General features: G+C 43.3%; 1 protein-coding gene across 2 annotated transcripts in view; it reads right to left on the reverse strand.

Annotated features, from left to right (window-relative positions):
- LOC120502428 (sodium channel protein type 5 subunit alpha-like) overlaps nucleotides 1-213 on the reverse strand; it is a 212,529-nt gene extending 212,316 nt beyond the window's left edge. For both annotated transcript variants that reach the window (XM_039709853.1, XM_039709844.1), the window contains exon 1: nucleotides 24-213. The gene's annotated coding sequence lies outside the window, so the exon portion shown is untranslated. The remainder of the gene's footprint in view (nucleotides 1-23) is intronic.
- Nucleotides 214-12,935: the final 12,722 nt, after the last annotated feature.

A 12,935-nucleotide genomic window follows, 5' to 3' on the forward strand; every position in this document is an offset into this window, starting at 1 on the left:
AAGATAAAAAGAGAGCAACTTACATTGGTTTATTTAATTTTTCCTGCTAAACCAAGAGTCCCAGAGCCACTTCATTGTATCCACAGAGTTTTAGTCCGCGAGCGGTCCCGTCCCGCGGGGAGGAAGGGCCCGGCTGCCGTGCGCGGAGCGCGCTGCCCGCCCGCCGCCGAGCGCGCATGGCTCGGAGCCGCCGCGCCGTCTGTGCGGCTGCCGCGGGAGCGGAGCGGAGGGGGAATGATGGCAGAGGAATGGCGGGGAGGAAGGATGGATGAGAAATGGCACCGTGAAGCGGGATGATGGACTGCTAGAGGCATAGGCTTGCTCAGTTTGGCAGCGGGAAGGGCGGTGAGGGAGCGATGTTACCATAGACTCGTTTAGTTTGGAAAATACCTCCAAGAGCATCAAGTTCAACTCTTAAACCAGCATGGCCAAGACCGCCACGAAGCCTTGTCCCCAAGTGTCACATGTGGTGCCATGGTGTAGGGAACGAGGTGGGATGAACACGACTGGGGAGGAGAAAGGTGGGATGGGGAAGGAGAGGGGGAAGCTGCAGTGGAAGCTGCAGTGCCATGAGGACCTTGGAGAAAGAGAAGGTTTAATCAGGGCTGAGGGGATGGAGGAGAGCCACTGGCAGCAGAACACAGCAAGGGGCACTTCAGTACACACAGGGAGGTGTGAACAGTGCCAAAGCTGGACCTTCTGATCACCCCCTACCAGACAACCCTCCTCCCAAAACCTAATAAATGTGCACATCAGCTGGGAGTGACCCGGAGACCCCAGCCTCAAGGAACAGCGCCCAGGATCATGGTTACAGCACAGGAATTCTGGTGAGTGAGAACAGCAGCTTTCACCCAAAATAAGCTGCTCAGCAGTGATAGGGAAGATCATTAATGGATAGACATAGATGAAGAGAGTAGAAGGATTTTCCAGCCACGTGAAGTATTCATGGCAGTAAAAGTGAAAGAAACTTCTGAAAAACCCATCAAATTACTGAGGTAAAATAGGACAAGCAGGAGGCTGGCATTGCTTTACAGCCTCAGCAATGTTTTGGGAAGTGTCTGCTGCCACTCTGGAGAGAGAGTGTGCAGCTGTAAGAAATATTCAGGTGACAGCAGCTCAGGGTGGGAAAAGAGCAGATCATTGAGGGGAAAAAACTAAAGGGCTGCTGTGGCTCTGGGAAGGCAGTTGTTCACTCAAGAAGAGTGGACAACTGAGGAAGAGCAGGTGCCCACTCAAGGACAAACTCATGCTCAAGGGAACTATTGACTGAAGGATTCAAAATGTGCAAAAATTCTGGAAATGCAGGAAATGATGGAGTGTATCATAGGGAAGAGCTGGGTGAGGAAGAAGAGAGAAGGAGCTGAGAAGAGGGAGTGGAGGTCAAAGACTGGAAAAAGACTACAAACAATTGGAGACAGAGGGGAACGAAGACCAAAAAAGGCAGAAAAAGATGGACCTGGGGAACAGAGCCCGTGAAAGCTTAGAGCAGCACAGAAAGATGTGAGAGACAGAAGACAAAGGAAGACAAATCCTCAAATGTTAACCTCTCAACATGAGGCTGAAGAGTGGCTGCTCAAAGGGAAGCAGGTTCTCACGAGGACCCAAAGAGATTACGGGGTGGGCACATCTTCAACCCCATAAAGGCAAATGCTGAGTTCTTGGCATCTCAGCCACTGTGCCAACACATCTCTGCAGGACACCTCTAAATTACAAGAGAAACAACATATTTTCAATGATATTTAGTAGATTTCCAACATCTTATTTAAATTCAATCAAAGAAAGAACTCACACCAGAGTGAGAAAGCTGTGCAAGGATGGCTGCTGGGGTCCCACCGCTCATCCCAGCTGCAGAGCTCTGCTGGAAATCCTCCACACTGGGATGGTCACAGTATAGTGGTCCCACCCCATCAGTGTTCTCTGCACCCAGAAACACTCCCAGTTCTTGGGCAACAGAACCAGCATCCCTGGTGGGGGATATTCAGACCTTCAGAAACACAGAGCCATGATGTCAAAAAATAGCATTTCTTGCCCCATACAGCTAAAAATTATTATAATTGTATATTTAGGCTTATACAGAGAGAAGACACATGAACCTACTCCTGCTTCCTATGAAGGAGGAGTAAATTTAATGGCTGGACTCAATTTTCTTGGAGCTCTTTTCCAGCCTCAGTGATTCTATGATTCATAGACTGCAGCACAGTGCTCTGTGCTGATGACACAACAGGTGTTGGTGTGTGTTTTGGGGGTGAATAGAAAGTTTGAGGGAATTTTTATTTTATATACAAATATATATTTATATTTTTATATTATATATGAAGATATATTTTATGTAACATATTTTATATATAATAAAAATTTTATACAATTATATATGGGCATATTTTTTATAGTCTCTTCCATCCCATTCTTACTTCACTCAATTTTTGAATGCCAATCCTTTGTCCTCCCTTCTTCCTTCAGAGCTGCAATAGCAGAGGTCTCAAGGTAAAGAGCAAGCAGCATCTCAGTGTCACAGATTTAGCAACACAGCCAGGGAAAGGAGGGAAAAGCCACAAAATTCCACCTAATGTCCCATCCACTGGTTCTGAAAAAATTCTTTTGCAGTCCATAAGAGAATTCTGTAAATATTTAATTCTACTACTTTTTTACAGAGGGAGGAAACACTGTTAAAACCTTGTTGAAGCACCAGGATGACCCATCTGTTTCATGTGTCTTTACAAATACAGAAATTACTCATAATACTAGCAAATCCTCAATCCTGTGATAATGAAATCAGCTCAGTCTGAACTCAGCTTATAGAAAAAAAACAGCAATATTTACAAAGGGAATAAATCAGATTAATAAAAGGTAGGAAGAAGTATAAGAGAAGGAAAGCTACCTTTAAAATTTCTTCCATGGCAGGAGCAGGACTGCTACGGTTCCCCTGTTTTCTACCCCCCAAAAAAACAATTCTTTCCCCAACTTTTCAAGCATTTATGTCTCTTTGGGTTCCTTTTTTTTTAAATTGCGCCCTTCAGAAGACACAGAAATGTAACCCAGGAGCCCACAATGAAAGCAGCATCTCCAAGTCCCACAGCAAGTGGGGAACACCCTTGGCACAGGAGACCTCCTGGTGCAAACACTAATCATGAAGTAGCCATGCTAATTGGACCCCCATAGACAGGCTGAGCAGAGACAGAAAGTTCATTAAAACCATGCTGCCTTGCCAAAATCTTCCTCTCTGCAAGAAGCAGTCAGGTAATGCTGGCTCACTGAATGCCTGAAAAAGTTCAGGCAAGTCAGCTGAAACCTAATAAATGTGCATGCCAGGTGGGAGCAAGTACCAGCAGCAAAAAAAATACTATGGGAGATCAGTTGGTGTCCCCTTTCTCTTCACTTCTCTCCAAAAAAAAAAAACAAAACCTTTTTCCCCCCAAAGTGAGTACTGCATTCTTAAAGAGTTTATAGACAGCACTGCTGGTTGCAAAAATCCATTTGTTCTCCCAAAGATGCTCATAGAGCCTTTATTTTCACTCAGTGACATTTATCACTGCCTTTTAAAGGAAAGAGTCTGAAAAATATGCAGTTCATGAAAGCCTGAGCTTGGGAAAAAGTTTTAAACTAAAACATATTCTTTTTTTTTTCTTAAGCAAAAAAAAAAAAAAGGTTAAAAGTCCCTTTTTCTTGCAAAATTCAATTTGGAAAAAAAAAAAAAAAGTGAGCTTGGGAAAAAGTTTTAGTTTAAAACATATTCTTTTTTTTTTTTTCTTAAGCAAAAAAAAAGGTTAAAAGTCCCTTTTTCTTGCAAAATTCAATTTGGAAAAAAAAAAAAAAAGTGTTTTCCTTCACAATTTGAAAGGTTTCTCCATGCCCTCCCACCTTGCTAGCACTCAAGTGAAGTGCTTTTGCTTTCCACAGACCTCGACTTTTATAAACCCTTTTACTACCTGGGATAAGTGCTGTGAGAAGCTCCTCTAGCACGAGGTGCCATGAGGCTGTAGCGCATAAAATTCAGTTTAGCCAACACTTCCCTCTACTGGGAAAGAAAAATACTGTCATTTATTTTAATTCCTTTTGAAATAAAGGGAGAGACCATGGTATCAAGGGGGTTTTCTGCCCAAAGATGAGAGATTTGGGGGCATGTGGGATGAAAAAAGGGCAATCACCAATACATTGCTCTTTTATTTCCCAAGCAAAAAAGGCTTGGACGCCCCATATTGATTTTTCTTCAAGGTCACCCAGAAATTCCTTTCACTGATGGTTTCCCAGCCACCCAAGCAAAAGAGGTTTGGACACCCCATATTGATTTTTTTCTTCAAGGTCACCCAGAAATTCCTTTCACTGATGGTTTCCCAGCCCCACTGAGAGGGAATAAACAAACCAGCAGGGCTGGGACCCCCCATAACCCCACAACAACATGCTAAGGAATAAACAAGGTCAACCCACTATGCCAAACACCCAGTGTGGATCCCTGAATCACAGCAGGGATGATGTTAAAACTTCATTGTATAACACACTCTGGGATCTGGGTTTATTCCTCCCTCTAATGAGAGCCCTGATTCCTCCTCATCCCCCCCACTTCACTTCCAATAAGCAAAGAGACCCTGACACAAACCCAGCTGCTGTGTCAGGATACATCTGTATCAGTCTTCAGCTTCTGCTTTTTAATTAAGTGTATCATCCTCATGGAGCAGCTCTCATCAAGCATCCACGGGGAAATCCTGTAACGCCTGGATAAATTGCTACATTTGTTCAATCAGACTCAAAGATATAACCCTAAAGTGAGCTTATCTAATTTAATGGGGGGAAAAAAATTTTACAGGCTGGCAGTGCCTCTGTCAACGACTGTGTCCAAGTGTAAAGAAAGCATTCAGCGCTCTGATAGACATAACAGCTCACATCATTAAAATAAAATTAATTTTCCTCTCCCTGAAATGGCTCACCTCTCAATCCCTCCAAAATTAGGCCACTTTATGTCTAACCAGAAGACAGCTGCATCTTAATTTATAGAGGAAAGAAGGTCATGCTGGGCTGAATTATGACCCATTACGATCCTTTTCCCACCTGTGGCCAGCACAAATATTTGGTGATTAGGCAGTTCAGAGAGCAGAGAAACACAGCTTCACTAAGAGGGGAAAAGCATTTACATGGGGTTTCCTGATTAGCAGGGTCAGAAAGGCAGAGCTCGAGTTTCCAGAAAACCTTTTTGTGCTTTTTGAAGGAAGCAAAGATATCCAAGCATCCCCTTTCCCTACACCAGGTAAAGCCTCCTAAAAGGGGATGGTCACACTCTGAGCCTTTGCAAAGTGCAAAGTCAAAATTTATTCCTTTTCATGCCAAAAGCATGACTTCAAGACACAAATCTTTTTACCCCTTCCACCTCTCTAAGAGAGCATTAGAACTAAAACCACCTCTGACAGAGTCGGAGTCAGCTGGTTGATTGATTGGTTTCAAACACTTGCAACCTGTAGTTAGAAAAAAGCTTTGAGAAGCATCTTTGAGGCACAGCTAACAAGAAAATCCCCACAAGGACTGCAGGGAAATTCAAAGTGATAGTTTTCTGCATTTAATACCCTGAACCCTCTTTTTTTCCCTGCAGTCCATCATGCCCTCCCTGCTCCATTTTAACACTAATTAAAGGCAAACTTCCTTCCACTACATTTACTTAATATTTTACATGAGTCATGAACCATTTCCTTTTTATTCTTTAATTTGAATCTCCTTATTAATTTCAATGCCTATTAGTTTGTATTCAGACTCCACCGTTTCAGCTTCTGGGAAGTGCTTAGAGTACAAAGACCTAAGCAATAATGACCACAATGTTTTCCAGTGCAGAAGAAGTCCTGGGGATTTCCTTGGGACTGCTCTAGGCCTCTTGATGCTCACATAGGTCAGATCTTGGGCAAATTGTGGTCACAAGTGGTTTAGTGACTCAGAATTTCTGAAGAAACTTGACCAATCTGAGGCAAATTAAACTGTGCTCTTCTCCTGCTCCTTTTCTTGTAGAGTTTCCTGTAAGGGCACTGCAGGACAAAGATGATGTAGAAATCTTTCTCTGGTGCTCCTCATTGATCCTTTCATCCTTAAGTTTTAAATCCAGGGTTTGTAGTCTACTCAGCCCTATCCATGTTATTCCAATTGCAAAAATGCCCACAGAGCATAAAGATGTGACAATATTTTCAGAAGAAAAGAGGAGAGTGTGAGGACAGCCAGGAAAATGACCACACTAGGTTAACAGTTGGACTCCATGATCTTAGAGGGCTTTTCCAACATTAATGGTTCTGTGATTCTATGAAGGGATTATCATTATTTTTTTCAGCACCTTTAAGTTGATCAGCCTAAGGAGCTCCAGGTGGACACGAGGCCTGCCCTTGAGCTCTTTTAGCTCTGAAACTCTTAGCCTGATACTGAAGAATCATTTAGGTAGGAAAAGACCTCCAGGATCATCAAGCCCAGCAGCCATTAACCTAATACTGCCAGGACCACCACTAAACCCTGTCGCCACATGCCATATCCACATATTTTGCAAACCCTTCCAAATGATGGTGACTTCACCACTTCTCTGGGCAATGTGTTCCAATATCTGGATGCCCCTTCTGTAAAGGAATTTCTCCAAATATCCAATCTAAACCTACCCTGATGAAAGTTGAGGCCATTTGCTCTTATGCTTGTTATCAGGGAGAGGAGAGGGAGGGAGCAAGTAAGCATCACACAATGACTTGCTCACTCCCCTAACAGTGGCATCAGAGAGAGAATTGGAAGAACAGAAGTGAGAAAGTTCATGGGTTGAGATAAAGATAGTTTAATACAGAAAGCAAGAGCCACACACACAAGCAAAGCAAAACAAGGAATTAATTCTACACTCCCCATGGGCAGGTAGGTGTTCAGTGGTCCCCAGGAAAGCAGGGCTCCATCACACACAGTTCACTTGGGAAGACAAAAACCATCCCATTCACTATCCCTCCCCCTCCCCATCATTCTTTTACCCCCCTACTTTATACACTGAGCATGATGTCATATGTTCTGGAACCCCGTGGTCAGTTAGGGTCAACTGTCCTGGCTGTGTCACCTCCTAGTTTTCCCACTCCCCCACCAGCAAGGCACTGTGAGAAGCAGAAAAGGCCTTGGGTCTGTGCAAGCCCTGCTCAGCAATAACAAAAACACCTCCATATCACAAAACCTGTTTCCAGCACAAATCCAAATAGTCCCATACTATTTACTGTGAGTACTGTGAGGAAAATTTACCCCAGGCTAACAGCACATTCCACCCCTTGTTCCATATCATTTGCATCATGGTCACCTGATAAAATACTCAACACAATTAACCTTGACTTCCCTTCCCATCCTTTAAAGCAATAAACAGATGAGGTATCTGAATGACCAGAGCCCAAGACAAGAGGCTGTGAACTTCCATCCTTCTCACAAAGGGCATGAAACCTGGTCTGGATGCCCATGAGAAGGGTGTGTGGGGAGCCCAGCAGAGCCCCCGTCATCTCACTGGAGCCCTCTGCTGTGAAGAGGCTTCAGCCCCAGCAGTAAAAGCGGGAATGTGGGCCAGAGAGTCTCATCAATGGTCAGAGTAGTTTTCTTAACAAGGTCTGCACCAAAAGGTTCTTTGTTTTCATGTAGTCCTCAGCCTTGGGCTCCATCAGTCACAGAGGCCACTCAGGACAGGAGGAATGGTGTGTTGAGCTGAGTTACTGGGCACCAAACCCACCTCAGGCCAGGTCACTCTGCTCTTTCACTGCTTGTTTTAATGCTTTTCCTCCACTGGTCTACCTGGCTCCTGGTACAGTGATTCCTGTAACGTCCATAGTCCTCTGTAGCTGCAGGGAACTGTTCCTCACCATCATCTTCACCACAGGTTCCAGGGGCATCTCTGCTTCCCCACCTCCAGAATGGTGTTCCACTCATGGGAAACAAACTTCTCCAACAAAGATCCTTCCCCCAGGAAGGATTCTTCCCACAGGCTGCAGTTCTTAGTGTTCCACTCATGGGAAACAGCTCCCCACAAACTTCTCCAACAAAGATCCTTCCCCCAGGAAGGATTCTTCCCACAGGCTGCAGTTCTTCACAAGTGTGATGATCTCCACAGGATCACAGCCTCCTTCAGGCATTAACCTGCTCCAGCATGGGCTCATCCAGTTCACAGTTCCTTTGGCTGGAGCTCACACTTGGAGTCCCAGCCTGTCCAGCTCAGCAGCACAGACACATCAGTGATGTCCTGGCCATCTGCCAACCCAGGCAGGGCTGTTATCATCACCAGGGCTCTTATCAATATGTGCCCAGGCACAGCAGAGTACCTTGACCAGCAATTGCAAAAAGGAGCCACTAATGAGGCTCCAGTACACAGCCAGACAAGTGAGCCCCACAGCATGCACAGGAGCCTGCCAATTAATAGCTAAATGGCAATAACAGCTATTAAATCAATCTAGCACATTTCAATCAAATCTCTCATGGTCTCTAACCCTTCAAGCTGCACACTGAGCATGACAAAAAGCCTGTTGTGGTTTAATCCCAGGCAGCTACTCAGTCCCCACCAGCAGGATCAGGGAAGAATCAGAAGAGAAAACGTGAGAAAACTCATGGGTGGATATAAAGACAGCTTAAAAGGTAAAGCAAAAGCCACACACATAAACAAAGCAAAACAAGGAATTCATTCAACACTTCCATGGGCAGGCAGGTGTTCAGCCATCTTCAGGAGATCAGGGCTCCATCACACATATTGGTGACTTGGGAAGACAAATGCCATCACCCCAAACATCCCCCCATTTTATTTAGTGAGTATAGTATCATATAGTGTGGAATATTGCTTTGGTCACTTGGGGTCAGATGTCCCAGCTGTGTCTCCTCCCAACTTGTCAAGCGCCCCCAGACCCTCAGCAGTGTGGCAGTACAAGAAGCAGAGAAGGCCTTGGTGCTGTGCAGGTGCTGCTCAGTAATATCCAAAACATCTCTAGATTGCCAACACTGTGTTCAGCATATCTAAAACTAAATCTAAAACTGAGTTCCATACTAGTTACTGTGAAGAAAATTAACTCACCCCAAACAAAAATCAGCACAATTCACCAGCTACATCTTCTGTCTGGGAGGTGAAGAGTCAAACATTAGCAATCACATCTTTGGGCTTTCTGCTTCTCTCTTTGCCAGCAACCTGCAAACCCCTCACCCTGTCCTGCTTACTCCCAACTCCTATTTTTATATTTCCATCACATCCCACCACCAATTTCTCCCTCATCTCTCTGTGGAAAGTAGTCTTAGACTAGGCTAAATCTGGCAGCTAATGCAGCAGGCCCAGTTTCCTCCTGAGAAAAATTACATTGAAGTCACCAGGTTCTCCAAGCATCCAGAAATGCAACCTGTTAAAAGTTGAGTCTTTCAAATATTTGTTTTGCTTCTTTGGAGAAGATTTCATACAAGGCTATAACTACTCAAGGCCATCAGCTGTTCATATTTCATCTTTAATGCAATATCCTTCCTCTGACAAACACAGCCCTAAAGAACCAGATGCCCTTGACTGGAAGTCTCCCATTAAAGCACATCAATGCCACACTGAGCTACCACATCTTGCTTTTCCAAGCTGATCCCTGTGAGTGCAGGGTCAGACCCTGACTGGGTGTTGAGTATGCTCCTCAGCATCAAGCAAAGTCCAATTTTTTTTTCTCCTCTGCAATATCTCAGAAAGAGAGTTTATTTTATTTACTCTTTTGTCTATTTGCAAGCATTGATTTAGGGGGTGGCTGCAAATGGGACAGGACTGGGGCTTCTGCCAGATTTTTGGGGGGGAATTGCTCTACTCAGTACAAACAGCCATCCACAGAAAATAACACAAAACTCTAACATTTGACTCTGGTCTCCAAAAGAGTTGGAAGACTGCAACAGCCCCCTCTTTTCAGGGCGTTGTGAAGCCCAATAGCAAGAATGCAAGCTGGAAAAAACTTCTCACCACCTTTTAATTCTCACATATTACTTTTTCTGACTGATTTTCACTGCTTAGCTCTTTCTGTATTCATGTTCATATAGGAAAAAAAAAAAAAGGACAAACAGAAGCTAAGCTCCACATTGTTTAAAGTAAAAGAAAAGTTGAAGAGCAAACATAGATAAAACACAGGCAGGAACTTCTGAATGCAGTGACAATGGGCCCCATTTTCTTTTACATATGGGGTAAATATTCAAGTACTTTTCTAGTAAAAATGAAACAGGTAAATCACTCCTGTCAGTCCCACCCCAAAACCATACCACAACTCCAAATGGGTCCTTTCACACCACAAACAGAATACTAAAGATAAAGAAAAGTACAACAACAAAACCGATCCCATAAAACAAACAGGCAAACAAATGCAGATATTCTTTTGGAAAAAAAATAAAGATGCAAGGATAAATTCTTCAAGCCCACAGACATGGAAAGCCTACCTTTCAACAATCACAGTAAAAGTTTCCCTAAAAATAGAGAAATATATCTGTATCTGCACTGCTACATTGTTAGATATGAATGCCACTACTGGTTTACAGCACAGGTACCAACAAACTCTAAACCTTACTCTAACAACAACCAACCAAACAAAACACAACAACCTTCTCTCCCCCAAAAAATAAAAACCAAGCAAACAACAAAAGAACCACCCCAAAAAAACAAACCGATCAGCCCAAAAACAAAACATCAAAAACACCCCAAAAATCCCACCAATGCCCCCAAAACAAAAATCCAAACAAAGGCCCCCAAACAAAAAAATAAAGCAAAACACCACTCAAATGCACCTAACCTACCCCCTCCTCTCCTGCCTTATAAACAGTTTGTTTCCTGATTGTTTATCCCTTTCAGCTGTTGCCTGATGGATGAGCACGTTACCCCTTTCCTTGGCACATCCAATTAAGCTCCCAGCTGCTGGTTCCTGTTCTTCAGCTCCACCCAAGGAGGTGAATATTGGCTGCACACCATCCTGGCCATAACAACCATGCCAAACTCAGCTGTGTTACTGGCTTGTCAGATTAGGAAGATGTTGACAAGAGCCAAGATGTTGTTTGATTGTTGAGAAAATGCATGAGTGAGAGGTTTTAAGAGCTCCTTCCACTCACATGAAAATAATAAATACAGAGGTGATAGTGAATCACATTTTCATTGAAGGTACATTGTAGCCTTCATGGTAGCATTAAAGGTGTATCAAGAACCAGTGACTTGGCACTAAAGTCAAGCTAATTTAAATGAAGAGGTAAGCTTGTCATTTTAACTGTGAGGCTGATTAACTGAGAAACAAATTACCAGGTGGAAAACATTCTCCTTGATGTCCTCAGGTCAAGAGCTGGAACCCCAGCAGAACAAATTACTTTAGTAAAAAAAAAAGCCAAGCCCACCTTTAATATATTTTTCAGCACTGACCTGCCTTTCCAGTTCCTTTCAGTGAAAACACGGAAAATACCTTTCCACTTTCTGGTGTTACTCTCCCAAAACATAGAAATATATAAAGTGTCAGTTAAGGACCATGTCAATCAACTTGATGGGATAAGAAAACACATATTGGAGTATTGGATCTTGCAGTTGTGGGGAAACTTGTGCTTTTCAACCAACAGGGTACAAATGACACATTTTCCATGTGCATCTTCCTGTGTGCAAGAGGCCTGGTCCATGGCCATGGGACCATGGCAAACTTCCACAGAGAAAACTCACCGCAGGAAAACTGCAAACTGCACCCTCTTGTAGAATTTGAAGGGAGGGTGCAGCCTGTTCAAAATAAGCCTTGCTCAATATTCTGGTTTAACCCTCACATTTATTCCCCTCTGCACCAATACCCCTCTCAGGAGCAATCACATTTCTTGACTTTCAGTTTGCAGGATTGAAGAATCCAGGATTCCAATTTTCTTTCTAAAGGCTTTCTAACTTCCTGTCTGTTGTAGAAGCCCTTTAAATATTGTTTGGTTCATATGAATCTTCCTTGAGCATCTCATACCAGCGTGTGCAGAGGTGCAGCCTCACCAGGGCCTCCTCTTTGCCTCAGCACCATCTGTCCCCCACGGGCTGTGTCTCAGCTGACAGAGCTTCACTTCCATTTCTGTGTTTCAGGATTGCACCACGTTACACATCCCAGCCCTTCTGATCCAGGTCTCCACAGGGATCTGCTGTTCCCATCCCCTAAAAGCACACTGCCCCCATTTGGCCCCCAGTAGAGCACTTCATGCTCTGCCCCCTTATATTTTCTCAGGATACAAGGGGATAAGATTTGCCACATTCTTATTTCTTAGAAAATACATTTCAAACTTTTTAAATTCAATTTTCCACTTTCCTTCAAATCTTTGATTGTTTCCTCTCCAAAATGTGCCCCACAGCCATGCAATATACTGAGTTCAGATCAGCAAGTCTCTGCTTGAGCTGCTTGTTACCTCCTTTTCTAATATGAGTATTACATTTAGGTTGGATTTTGTGGATTTTTTTTCTCTCCTGCAATCTTTCCTGATTTGACAGGTTCTCACAAAATCCTTAGAGAAAGATCTGCAGGTCCATGTGCCAGTTCTCAACAGGATTTTTGCAAAGGGGTTGTTCTGGAAAACCAGCTCCATTGTTTTAATTCCTTTCTATGTGCATCCATGGATTTACTCACATTTCTCTTCAAACACTTCTTGTTTGCCAAGGAAAATATAATTCCATATTGACAATAGTCTTCACCAAAAATTAAGGACATTATTTACCTGATATTTATTATATATATAGATAAACTTTAAAGCTATCCAAACCCTAATCCCTGCCCCATTTTAAACCAAACTTATATCTTATTTACTTTTTCTTCTTATTTATTATATAGCAAATTATTTACTTATTACTGTTTCAGCTTTCTATTCATGGTCTCATTCTCTTTGACACTGGAAATTCTCACTCATTTTGTTTTCTGACCTTTAAATTGCAGCTTTCTTTAAGCACAACCCTCCTCCCCTCCCTCTAAGATCTCTACTTCCTGCTAATGCTT

Source organism: Passer montanus, unplaced genomic scaffold (genome assembly GCF_014805655.1).
Source record: "Passer montanus isolate IOZ18808 unplaced genomic scaffold, ASM1480565v1 scaffold10, whole genome shotgun sequence".
NCBI lineage: Eukaryota > Metazoa > Chordata > Aves > Passeriformes > Passeridae > Passer > Passer montanus.